The sequence below is a fragment of the Apteryx rowi genome, unplaced genomic scaffold (assembly GCF_003343035.1).
Source record: "Apteryx rowi isolate R43461 unplaced genomic scaffold, aptRow1 scaffold_79, whole genome shotgun sequence".
NCBI lineage: Eukaryota > Metazoa > Chordata > Aves > Apterygiformes > Apterygidae > Apteryx > Apteryx rowi.
The window spans coordinates 1,142,337-1,154,998 of NW_020451082.1; the positions used below are offsets into that span (position 1 = coordinate 1,142,337).

General features: G+C 38.3%; 1 protein-coding gene across 1 annotated transcript in view; it reads right to left on the bottom strand.

Annotated features, from left to right (window-relative positions):
- USH2A (usherin) overlaps positions 1 to 12,662 on the bottom strand; it is a 408,708-nt gene that overhangs the window by 33,246 nt on the left and 362,800 nt on the right. The gene's annotated exons all lie outside the window — the stretch shown is intronic.

A 12,662-nucleotide genomic window follows, 5' to 3' on the forward strand; every position in this document is an offset into this window, starting at 1 on the left:
GTCATTCAGGACATGGGCAAGTGGGCTAGAATCCTCCCTGGTCTGTGATTCTTGCCTTCTGCTGGCAGAGGGAGGCTACGAGGAGCCTGCCTGCTCATAAATCCCTCCGTGTGCTGCCAAACGCAGGGTCAAGCCTTTCTGAAAGGGCTGGGGCTGTCCTTGTCCACCCACATGAGCCATGTGAGATTGCTGCCAAGCACAGGGGGACGCATGGGTGGATTTGGACAGACAGACAAGAGCCATGGCCAGAAGGGGCCCCTCACATTACAGCTCACCGTTTTTATATGGCTCTCCCCAAATAGCATCTGACACAGACTTTACACAGCTTGGATCGAAAGCAAACTGAAGCTCAAATTCAGATCTAAGTAAGAAGGCAATATAGCCATAACGATGGGTATTATTTTGAATAGCCAGGAAAGGTAAGGCGGCTAACAAAGAAGAAAGAGTAACGTGTTTCAGAATGACACTTTGCAGATTTGTCTCATCAGAGGAGAGAGGAAGGGTTTTGCTGATCACTGATATATTTAATTTCATTTTTAGTTGTGCTTTTGTATTAATTATATAGATACCAAGAATGGGACTGCAGGAATTCAGTTCCCTTTATGTGGCAGAAACAGCTGAAGTCAAATCCCTGTTTCAGTAAGTTATATTAAGTTGTTAAATGCTAACACTTCAAATTGTTTAATATTTAAACATTTGTTAAGCTATCAGACTCAGAAACAAATTTTAAAGAAATATTAATTTCTTTTTTTAAATATTAAAAGTTAGATCATAAATATTTAAATAGTTATTTCCTCACAACAATGAGTTAGTCTTTTAGATAAATATAGCACAGCATTTGAATGACCATTATGAATATTAAATCTGAAGATGCCACAAGTACAGATTATAAACATACTTTTTTGATAAATGATTCCTTTTTCTGTTAAAAGGGCAAACAGTGGCAAATTAATAATGCAAAAAAGTATAATTCTTTGCTAGAGAATTCCCAATCATCTCTGCCAAAAAAGCATAAGCTCAAATGCAAGTAGCAATCACCTCGAACAGATTATATATAAAAAAGTGCTGGCTGCTGTGGGACATTTAGAGATATCTTTTGTCATAAGAAACATGGAAAGCATGTGGGCTATAAAGCAAAAACATATGTATATTGTCAATAGCAGCACCTGTTCAATTACAGTTTATTTCAGTATGGAGAATTTAGTTCAGCCCCTAGATGGCAATACTATCAAACACTTTTTGTAACATGAGTACTTAATGATTAACAACATGCGTTCAGTCATCCAACCTACTCAAGGCAGCCATTAAAAAAATAACAAAACTGATTTCATTATAGATTCTTTTAATAAACATTTATGGCTTAGATCCTTGAAAGTGGAAGCGTTCAAACTGCCACAGCCAAAAACCTATACAGCCAAATGCAAAATTATGAACTGCAGGTTAAAGAACAGAGCTCAAATTGAAGTTCACGCTTAGCATAAAAATCTGGCATCAGAAATTATGTTGGCACAAAACATGATTAAAATTAGCTTTACAGTTGGATGTGGTCTGTATTAATAGTTTTTATGAGGACAGTTATCTATTAGGTTTTCAAAACAGAACTTTTAAAAGCCTAAAATTTACATTCCATGGTTCAGGGGTGGAGAAGGGAGGAAGGGAGCACACAGCATTAACTTACTGCTCCTGGACCGCTACACAGAGACTCACAGAAGGTACAAACACATTATTACGATCACCATATAAAAGGCAATGGCTCTGCTTTCTTACCAACTGCATAATCAGGGTGGGTTTTGCAACAACAGTGCTGCAAAATACTTGCTTTTTTAAAAACAGAAAAATTGTGTATTTTTCATCACCACAGTTTTCCCACTAAACCCCATGATTTAATTATTTACAATCCTTACCACACTTTGAAATGAAACAGGGATGGAGGGATTTCCTTGCCTGCAGTTCATCATGTTCTCTGGAGACTGCTAAACCTTTCCTTCCAGGGATGCCTTTCATCCCTGGCTACTATAGATACTTCTTGAAGAGCAAACGGTTTACATGTATTTTTGTTTTGTTTGGTTTTGAAGTAAGCTCAGGAGAAATACTCCCAGAACATGGGGCTACGTTTTCTCCCCCTGCACAGCCACCATTGCCATTTGAGAATTTACTCAGCTCAGAGGCTGATCCTGAAAAGACGATGGATGGCAGTCATTAATTTTCAGAATTATATAATGTCCTCCCATGACATTTTTAGTCTGGAAATACTGTCCTACTGGAATAGTCAAATACAAATAGCAAAATATATTTTGCAAAGGATAGCACTGTAACCTTTGGCTTCAATGGACACAGGATCAAAATCATTGCATGGAATATTCTCCCAGTCTTTGTTTGCAAAGCCATGAACTCATATATCCCATGTTTACACACTGCTAACGGGCCAGATTTCATTCACCATTAAAAGCAAACCAACAAAACAAAATTTTAACACAAACATTAAGATGTTCGTAGATCATAACTGACTGACCATGAAATCTGATGGACGGCAGTCCCAAGCCCTACTTTCTGCCTCCTCCTCTGCTTAGTATTCTCACTCAGTCAGTCATTAAATTAAGAATAATCCTACCAACGTTTAGGTATGCGGACTCTGGGATTCCTCCTATATGGCCCATCCTTCAATGTAAACATGACAGAAATGGAAACCTGAGGCAAGCTGCAACTGGCCACTACCTGCTCTGCATACTGTAGTCCAGAGCCCCATCTTTCAAAATGCGAAATGACCTCTGTTTTTGGTAGCCCCGTCCCATTCCCCTTCCCAGAACTGACAACCTCACCACCACTACAAGCAGGACACCATCTGTGTTTTGTTTTGTAAAATGCTTTGCACGCTGCCAGTGGCAGCATAAGCCATTAACAGCAACAAATACACTCTTCAGCTAATTCCACTGTTCTAACTGTAAATTAGGATAAAAGTTATTTAAAATAAAACCTTGTTTTAACGCATTTTCAAAACATAAAATGAGAGAACATGAACGATGAATAATGTATCCRTCTAGATTTGCTTCAGATTGCCTTTTTTGTTTGTTTATTTTTTAATTCATGAGCACTGAAGTCACTTAAAGTCTGGAAACAAATCAGCATACTCGCTCAGGCTGTTCAAAGGCAGTGGCATCCCGAATGCAGCGTGCCTTCCTTGCTAACCCCTGAGTCCTCCTCCTGGGCACAGGCAGGGCTCTGCAGCCTGCAGGATTCTGACAATTTTACGCTGCCTACTGTGATTGCTTTTGACTACTTGAAGTGCCCCTAAGGTGACAACAGGGTCAAGAGGTCTTTGTAGGTTGAAAATGATCAAAAATTAGCATTGATCTGTAGCTGTCAGTAACACTCTGCGCAGGTGGACCTCCTGCACAAATGTTTAAACTGCATAAAACTACACAACCTAGTCATCTTTGAATCTATCAATCTGATGAACAAGCACTTTCCAGCATTGTCAGTCTGGGCTTTGTACTCTGTTTAAGGCAGGGCAGCTTACCCAGCTGCCCAGGTGTCAGGGCATGACAGACAAACCAGAAGAATTCTGAACCGCACAAGACCTGCCCCGTGGGCAGCTGGACTATCTGCCCCTCCGCAGGGGTAACCCTCACAGCTCGGCAAGCCATCACCAATTCATGTCAAGGTTAGGCTCYGGTTTCTTCGTCTCTCCCTATCTTTTCTTTGTAGAGTAATCCCTATTCAGCAGCAAAGAAGATAATTTTGAACATCTTGATTACACAAGTCCATCTTCGATATCTGATTAGAAAGCCAGCTCATTCTTTCTGTGAGTCAAATCTCTTACGAAACTCAGTGGCACTAGACACCATCACACTGTTAATGGTACTAGTGGTACAGGGATCCAAACGTGCTATTTCATATCCCCCAGGACATAAACCATGAGAAGGTAATTCAGGATGACATTGCCTTTTCTACAGAACGCAAGACTGAAATATCCCTGGCAGGGAGGAAAAAGCAACAGTCTCCCAGCAGTCACAATGTTAATCCAACCATCCTCCAGAGCCATTTCCCCAAATCTCCATCAAGGAAGGCAAGCAGATTCCTCCAAAATTRACAGAAATAACTAGGAATGCTTGGGGTGTTTTGCTAAGATATTCAGCTTACCCTCACCTTTGTCATTATCCTCTTCTCCAGTTCYCCATCTAATCCAGATTCTTTGCCATCCTTTGCAAAGCACTGGCAGTACTTCCCCCTTGACTTGGATGGTCACACTTATTTCCCAGACTACTACTTAGCTCCTGTCTTCACTCTAAAAATTGCACTGAGATTGTATTCGTATTCAATCCCTAACTTCAGGCTGCCAGTCCTTTGGGTTGCCTTCCTTCTCATGCTCACCTCATGTACACTGTTTCTTTTTTCTTTTTAAAATCTACCCCATTCCTAAAGCCTTTACATGCCCTTACACTCAAACTCACAGGGATATAATTTACAGATACACAAGTAATCTATGACTCCATTCCTTCTTGTAGCACTATGGACTGGAATACAAATTATTCCCATGGTAGTAGTGAAAAATCTCAAAGATTAAGCAAACAGAAACAAAAATGTTATTCATTTTGCCAGAAATTATCTTGCCCACAGATGACCAGAATTTCCATTTTTACCAGAAATTGATGTTGCAATGTTTATTTTCCTCCTGATTTGTGTAAAAACTGTTACATTTTTTTCATTAAATTTTTGGTAAATTTTACTCTTAAAATTTTACATTTTAAGAACTTTTTGCATTTCATTTTAGAATTTTAAAATTGCCTTTCAACACATATTGTTCATTTTAAAGGATTATATTATTCTGTATGACCCAACAAGGCCTCAATTAACTCCACACTGGTATTAATTTTTGTGACATATAAATTACAAAACATGTATTCTAAAAGTTACTTAAATAAACATGTAAATGAAATTTTCAAATTTGTAAAACTGGAAGTTTTCTTAAACAAAATCAACATCATTTTGAAGCACTTTATCATGGGAATATTCTTCCAAACTATTTTCAGTTGAGATGAAAAGGATGTTTCATTCCCAGCCCTGAGATGGATCTATGGGGTCATTTCTTTCATAGTGGCTAGTAAATTACATTAAGGAACCAGTTGCACTGGAGCTTGCTTTTTTATTTATCCTAGGAAAATTTGTTTGAAAATGTGTTACAGAGGATTCAAGTTAAAACGTAAAGGACAAAATTTAGGAAATGGCTGAGGCATTAAAACATAGTCTTTGATTACATGATCCTAAATTATTCTTTCCTCAGGACTCCTGGCAAACTTAGCGCTCATTCTGCAACTTTAAGAATGTTCTTGTCATTTATTTTTAAAACAAATGGTAGTTTTGTCATCGATATCAGAAAGCTCTTCTTGGCCTCTGTGACTTCATCTTCCTGTCCTTTCTTAAGAACAACAGGCTAACAGCTTTTTTTTATTTAGAAAAAAAAAAAAAGAAAAAAAGAAAAAAAAAGACCTGCACCCCTTTTCGCTCAGCACATAACAGAATAATTTCCTATGTGAACAGTCCTACATGAGCTTGTGGGCCAAATCAGAGGGAAAGATTTGCAGAATCAAACCTTTAGAAAAAGCAGACACCTGTGTTTAATATGTTCTGCAAACAAGAATAATTAATACCTGATATGCACACATTAAGTTGCTGTTCATTTTTCTCCTTCATGACCGAGCATGTAAGGAAGTGTGAATTACATGCAGCTGAATCTGTCTATTGGAGTTGCTGCTTATTTTCACAGCAGACATTTTTCTTTCCTGGCACACCTGGACATCTGGGGACTTGCTGCAGTCTCAACAGGAGTCTGAATCCCCAGCTTTGACTTGAAAACAAAGCACCATAAAGAAAGCTGGATGCATTATACAGCAGAATGAAATCAAGAACATTTAGCAAGCTGCATTCAGTCATTGTGTTGGATTTTGGGTAGCAGTACCCTGTTAAATCATCAGCAGCTTGTGCTTTTGCTGAAAAAAGCTTTAAAAAATCTCTTTGGGAAAGTCAGCCCTTCAGTAGTCTACTCCATGCTACTTCAGCAAGATTTTGTTTTCTTTTTTAACATAAGGGCAAACATTTTATTTAAAATTCATCTAATATCACTGAGTGCCACCTTCTCAAAAATTTTTATTTGCATTTGTCTAATTTGTACTGAGAAATGCTGAAATCCAAAAAAGAGATTTTTCTGCTTGACTAAATAAATCAAATAAACCAAAAGTATCAATGACATGACATTCCACTATAGACACCATCTACAGGGATGATGTCAACATGTTTTCCTTACATTAATATTTTATCTCTTACAACACTCACAAGACCTACTGGATAATAAAACATAGTTTTTCACCTTCTTTCATTTGTTTATCATGGTTTTTCACATCTTACCATATTTATTATTCCTCATCACAAGAAAGTGATGGGGAAAGAAAGAAAGAAAGAAAGAAAGAAAGAAAGAAAGAAAGAAAGAAAGAAAGAAGTTCTTTTTATAAATGAGATACTCGGTGGGACTGTTTTCTCAAACCTTTTTTTCTGTCAGTTCAAATCTGCCATCTTTACCTAACTTGAACCATGCTTTCTGCCTCAGATAATCACTATTGATATGAAGAGCTAGAATAAGTTTCTCTTCAAAATAAGAGAGGCAGAATCTGATGCAAAAATTTTAAAACAATTTATCTGAGAAACTATGAAGGATGAGAGAGAATACCTAAACCCCATTGAAAAGCACTGTATGTAACCCTTTGTAAAATGCACATATATTGAAATTCTGGCCTTTAGTTGAGTGGAGGCATGCTTTGGGGAGAGCTGCTGGGGTGAGAGAGGCCAGAGCAGATACATCAGTCAGGACTGCACGGTGTATGAAATCCAGCATAGTACTGAAGCAATATCACACTCGGCACTGTTGATCTTGGCAGTTTTAGTGATGATGTTCCAGACGTTCAAACTGCACCGTCTGGGATCTGCATAAACTCATCCAGGCACTGCAGTACTCGCAGTTCGTCCAGTTTGCCTTGGTCATGAGGGGAATGGGAGTGATCCTTTGGGCAGTGCTTTAATCGGGGATAGAAATGGCTCTTCAGGGAAACTGAAAAACCAGCAAAAGTCAAGCGCACAAACTCTGGCTGGGGTTTATATCTCTGCAGTTACAACTAACATACTCACTCAGCTGAACTCCAGGAATGGATGTGTTTAAAATAAGTATCACATATCACGCTCCCCTTGAACGGTAACTTTCCATTCACTATTCATTAACATTTAGGAACTGTGTTCCTCTCACTTACTCGTTCTCTGCCATCTGTAGGCATGGCACCAGAAAGAAAAAGAAAAACCATAGCTACTGTAACAAAGTGGATAAGGCCTAAGGGCTCAAACCTGCAAGTAGTAGGGGGTACATCCCTTAATATGGAGCACTAGGGGGCTATTGTTGTATTTTTCCTGATGCCATAAACCGTATTTTCCATTTGATATATTGGCTGATGGCCAGGATGAAGTTAGATGCTTTTGTCAGAACAGACAAAATCTGGACTGCCATGTCAGTGCAGTAGTTGTCTTTTTAGACTCAACCCCTTTTTTAAAAGAAAAACAATGTCCAGAACTGCAGATGTTTTGCAGAGGGGCTTCTATAATTTTAAGCCAACATAATGAAACTGTGGATGTTTTTGTTATCCATAAAAATGGATAATTTATATGCCTGAACTTCTCAACTCAAGGGTATCTTGTGGCAATCAGTTTTGCTTTGTTATAGAAAGAACATGCCCTTGTCATTATCAAATGTTTTGCCTTTTGGTTTCATTTGAAGTTTTGTTATTCAAGCATTCACACTACCTCTCTATGACATTCATGACTACATATATCTTTGCCATAAGCCTTCTTCCTCATCTCCTTTCAAATTACATCGCATATGAGATTGTGAAGAAAAGTGGCTCAGGACATTTGAAAACTTCCCCCATTTAAGCTGAAAACAACCTGGGCACAGTATCTGAAAATTTCTAATATCTATAAAATTTGAAAAAGGAGTTCTGACTGTGCTTTTGGTGTACAGAAAACAGAGAGGGGCAAAACCCTTTGTTTTCCTTATAGAAGCAATTATTTTCAATTTTATCTTTGCACAGCTCAACAGCAATAATGGGGAAAAAGAAATGAAAAGAAAAAAAAGAACAGTTTGAAGAAAACCTTTAAGGGGATTTGTACAAGGACAATCTGAATTTTAACRTAGATTGCAGGTGAACTCCCACATCAGTTTCTTTGAAAATGCCACTGAATGTCAGTTGTGCTCCATAAAATTAAGACTTTGCAGTTATATATGACTTTTCATCCAAGGATCTCACATCATGTTACAAACATTAATTAATTAAGTCTCAGAATATCCCCCTGCCTTACTGCTTGCAGCTTCAGGAAACTATCATCATTGTTTTAGATCCCACTTTACACAGGTACAATAGATGTGTCATATTATTGTTAAATGCAAGCTGATTTTATTCCCTTTTCTCAATCATTCGAGTTCTTGTCTCTTTCACCCAATCCAAATGCAAAAAGAGCAGTTCTAACTGCTGCTAAGTACAGGAAGATAACACAGCCTCAAGGCAATTCACAGCTTAAATCCCTGCTTTCCACCAACACAATGGAAAATAAAAGCAACATTTTAAAGGAGACTAAAAGGTTTTTACTTCCTACTGTTTTATTCTTTTTTCTCTGCCCTATATTGAGCAGTCCTAGCTTTTCATTCAAACCTCGTCTGCTATGTGTATAATCACTTCTGAGAGATATTAAAATGTAAGCATAAACAATTTACTTGGAGTTAAATTATAAAAGACCAAACTTCAGTTTGAATATGTGGCTAAACTTAAAATTTCAACTTTAAAATTAACTGGATATTTTAAAAAATGATGGGCCAAAACAGTACACAAACCACTACCTCTCAAAAGGCTTCCCTTCAAGTCAGTACACAGTACAGGTATTCCCTTCCTTCCCTTAATGATTTATACTTCCTACACGAAAATATCTGCTAGGACTAGTCTCCTGTCCACATAGAAACAGGCTGAAAGCAAATGAAAGTCTTTGACTTCCAAAAGGTGTATACAGGTAGAAATGTGAGAAAGGTTGTAGTCCAATTATGCTAATCCATATCAGAAAAAAAGAGAATCACCACACCTTTTTGTACATAGCAATCACTCTTAGTGGAAGGCCAGAAACACACCTTTTACAGATGTAGGGATGCCCCCTTAACTCTTGTGTAGCTGGATGAAAGTCCAGCCTCTCTTTTGAATCTTAGCAGAAGACAGTATTAGACAGATATATTTAGATGTACACTTTGGGGAGATACCCCGCAGCAAAGCAGTTTCCCATCAAAATACCAACGGGTTCAGCAGAGGTATGACACCTTCCTTCCAGGACTTGCTGGATGTTTCCCCATTTCTGCAGTATGCCCCTAATGGTCATAAAAGCTAGTGGAAGGCCTCAACAAGTAGCCTAAAAAGCCCCCATGTTACATGACAGTAAGAGAAATAAAAATCTTTTTCTGCCATTGCAGTTACTCTGAACTTGGTGAAAATAATGAGGCTCAACACAGAAGAAATTATCTATCATTGTGTCCCTTGGCAGCTATGTGTTGAAATATGAAGGCTTAGAATTAACTCTACCCCAAGAAAAGAGCTGAAGAGAAGGCAACAAGAAGAAAGAATAGTTACAGAGTTTGGTGGAGTAACTGGAACAGAGGCTGCTTGAAGGTTTAATGTCTTGAAACCAAGTGAACAGAGTGGGTGGATTAACTTCCAGACTGTTCCTTCCATGATCATAGAGCTATAGTCCCCTCTAGCTTAATCCTCCTTAGGCACACAGTTGGGAAGTAACTAATTTTGACCCCATGTATGAAGCTTTATCTCCAGACTGCCCATTCCCATTCTCTATGTTGCCGACCAACACTAAATTCATACACATACATAGAAAAGCAGAGACAAATATGCTACAGTGCGAACAGGAAAAGCAGCTACCTAGCATCACCTTTAAACTTTAATACATAAATAAAACACAATATTAAATCATGTCTTTTCATGCATTTACACATGCATTAGCCTCTCCTACTGCGGCTTGGGCTTCTCAATGCAAGACTCACTTCTGACTAAAGAGAAGAAGCTCTGAGCMACTTGTGACTTGACTAGTTAGGAAAGAGATGAAAGACAAATACTACTTCAGAACTACTGAAAAATAACAAGTTTATTTCTGATTTTGTATTTTCTTTGGATAGTTAAGTTACTTGGGGAGTTAAAACAAATCACTAAGTCAACAGGTATGCAGCCAAGCTTAGGACAAAACAAATCGTGCTGGTTTCAGGACTGAGAATTTCTTTTCAACACATTATTGACTCCACCATATTAACTTGTAAATCCATTAGTTTTAGATTATTATCTATTGATTAGCTGCATGCATGTATGTTATAAATGAACAATTCAGAAAGAAATTACCATAATTTAGTCATCTTAGGTCAGACTTTTAAACATATCCAAGTGCCTAAATTTGAATATGGGCACTACAGGGAATATTCACAACGCCTACATTTAGACACAAAACATACATAGCTAGTTTCCTCTCTCTCCACAGTCTATGCAGAGAAAGGAAGGTTCCTCCAAAGGGATATTCCAATGCTTAYGTTTAGCTGAACAGCCCTTCAGAGGAGCCTCACTGTCTCTCAACATAGGAGATTAGATGGACTAGCCTGCTTTAGGCATCTAAAATAAGTGCCTAGATTCAGTGCTGTGACTTTTGCTTAAATTCACCTCAGACTCAAAAAGCCAAGAAGCCAGTGACAACAAACTCAATCAACACAGAGCAACAGACCATAGAGGTGAACTTTTTTTTGCCTTAAGGTGAATCAAAAAACTATTGRCAGTTTGAGAAGTTAAGCGGCAGCTGTTTCAAAGCTCTTCAAAATCAATGGAAGTTTCCTTTTGCCTTCTCCAGACCCCTTGATCAGGAACTTCATGCCTAGAAGAACAAAACTAAATGGTGTACGTAGATGTCATTCAAATAGAACCATTCTAATAGGGACTGGGCTCAGTTAATCCATAATATTGAAGCAAACTTCCCTGCACTGTCTTCCTACTGCTTTCTATGCATAGGTCAACATGCTGGCAATGATCTTCAGTCTGAGATGATSTTACTCAAGTCAGTGAGATTTAAAACTTCCATGAACACCCCAAAATCAAATATCATTAGAGAGGTTTGCTAACAAAGCAACTGATAGTGTTGTGATGCTTCTATGTGGGGCCAGAAAGTAGGAAAAACGCAGTATGCTGAAGAGCTGCTTCTCTCAGCAATGTCCTATTTTTATGTTCTCAGCTGTATTTGTCCTCAAAGGGGGCACACTGTTTTGGACATCAAAACAACTAGAGCTCAAACTGTTGTGTGACCTGGTGGAAGGCACAATGTTTTCCTTCTTCTCATTTGCTCTCAGTGTCTCCATTTATTCTGTTTGGGCCAGGACTTTCTAGTAACATTAAGCACAGCACTTAAATATGTCACTGTCTTAAGCTACAACTATAGTATAAATCTCATCATCTATTTACATCGTGAGTCTAGAATTTCTAGCATAGTCTAGCATTAGAAACAATCTAAATTATCATCTGACTTGAACCCCTGGAGATAAAACAATAAAAAATAATTTTATGAAGGCATAATGACAACAATACTACTTCAGTTCATCTGTGAAAAGACATCTTCCACAATTCTCATTAATTCTTTTTTAAAGCCTGTTGAAAAATAAGAGCGCTGCAAAATTTCTTTCCTTTTGTTTGTGCAGAGTAAAGTTTTCTTTATAGCAAAAGCATAGAAAATTTATCATGGTAAGGAATCCACTACCCTCCCTCTCTTGTTATATTAACTGTGCATTTGCAATTTTGATTCTGTAGGACAATTATAAACTTGGTGCATGTTTACTTCCACTTCCACACTGCATGTAGGATTTGCCCAGGCCAGGAATTCTTTGCTCTCGATGGGGAAGAAGAATCAGCACATTCAAACCCACAGCAAATGGAGTTTTATATAAAAATACTCAGAGCAGAGCAAAATTCAGAAGCAAAATGAGTAAAGACTTGTGCTATACCCCAGCAGGTTAAACAGACACTGGGACCTCCCTTCATCTTCCTGTTGTGAAGATAAATCTCCTTGGAGTCCTTTTGACACACAAACAACACACGCTCCCAGTGACTAGTCCAGCTGGAACGTACCCCACCACTAATATCACCTCTACATTTGGTCTCTGTGGTGACAGAAGCTGTTAGAARTTACTTGCACTACACAAAGAAAGGAGGAGCAGCCATGGATTAATTTTAAAAAGGCCATCCTACAGCTGCAAAGCCAAAGAGCTTAGGGGAGGATACTGTGCTGCAGGTCCACCTGCTGCTCTTGCTCCTGTCACAGCTTGCCCCAAGTGGGCACATAAGTGTACATTTGTCTCCTAGGGCTTTGCCTGCATAGCTACACAGCCCTCAGTAATATGAGATCTTTAAAACACATTACCTGCCTGTTATAAGACCTGCAGAACCAGGGATACAGAGTAGCTGGAAGTAGAAACAATCAATTTCCTAACGAAAATATGAAAAGGGGAGTTTTTTCCACTTATCCCTCAGGAGGAGAGTTAATTCCTGCTCCTT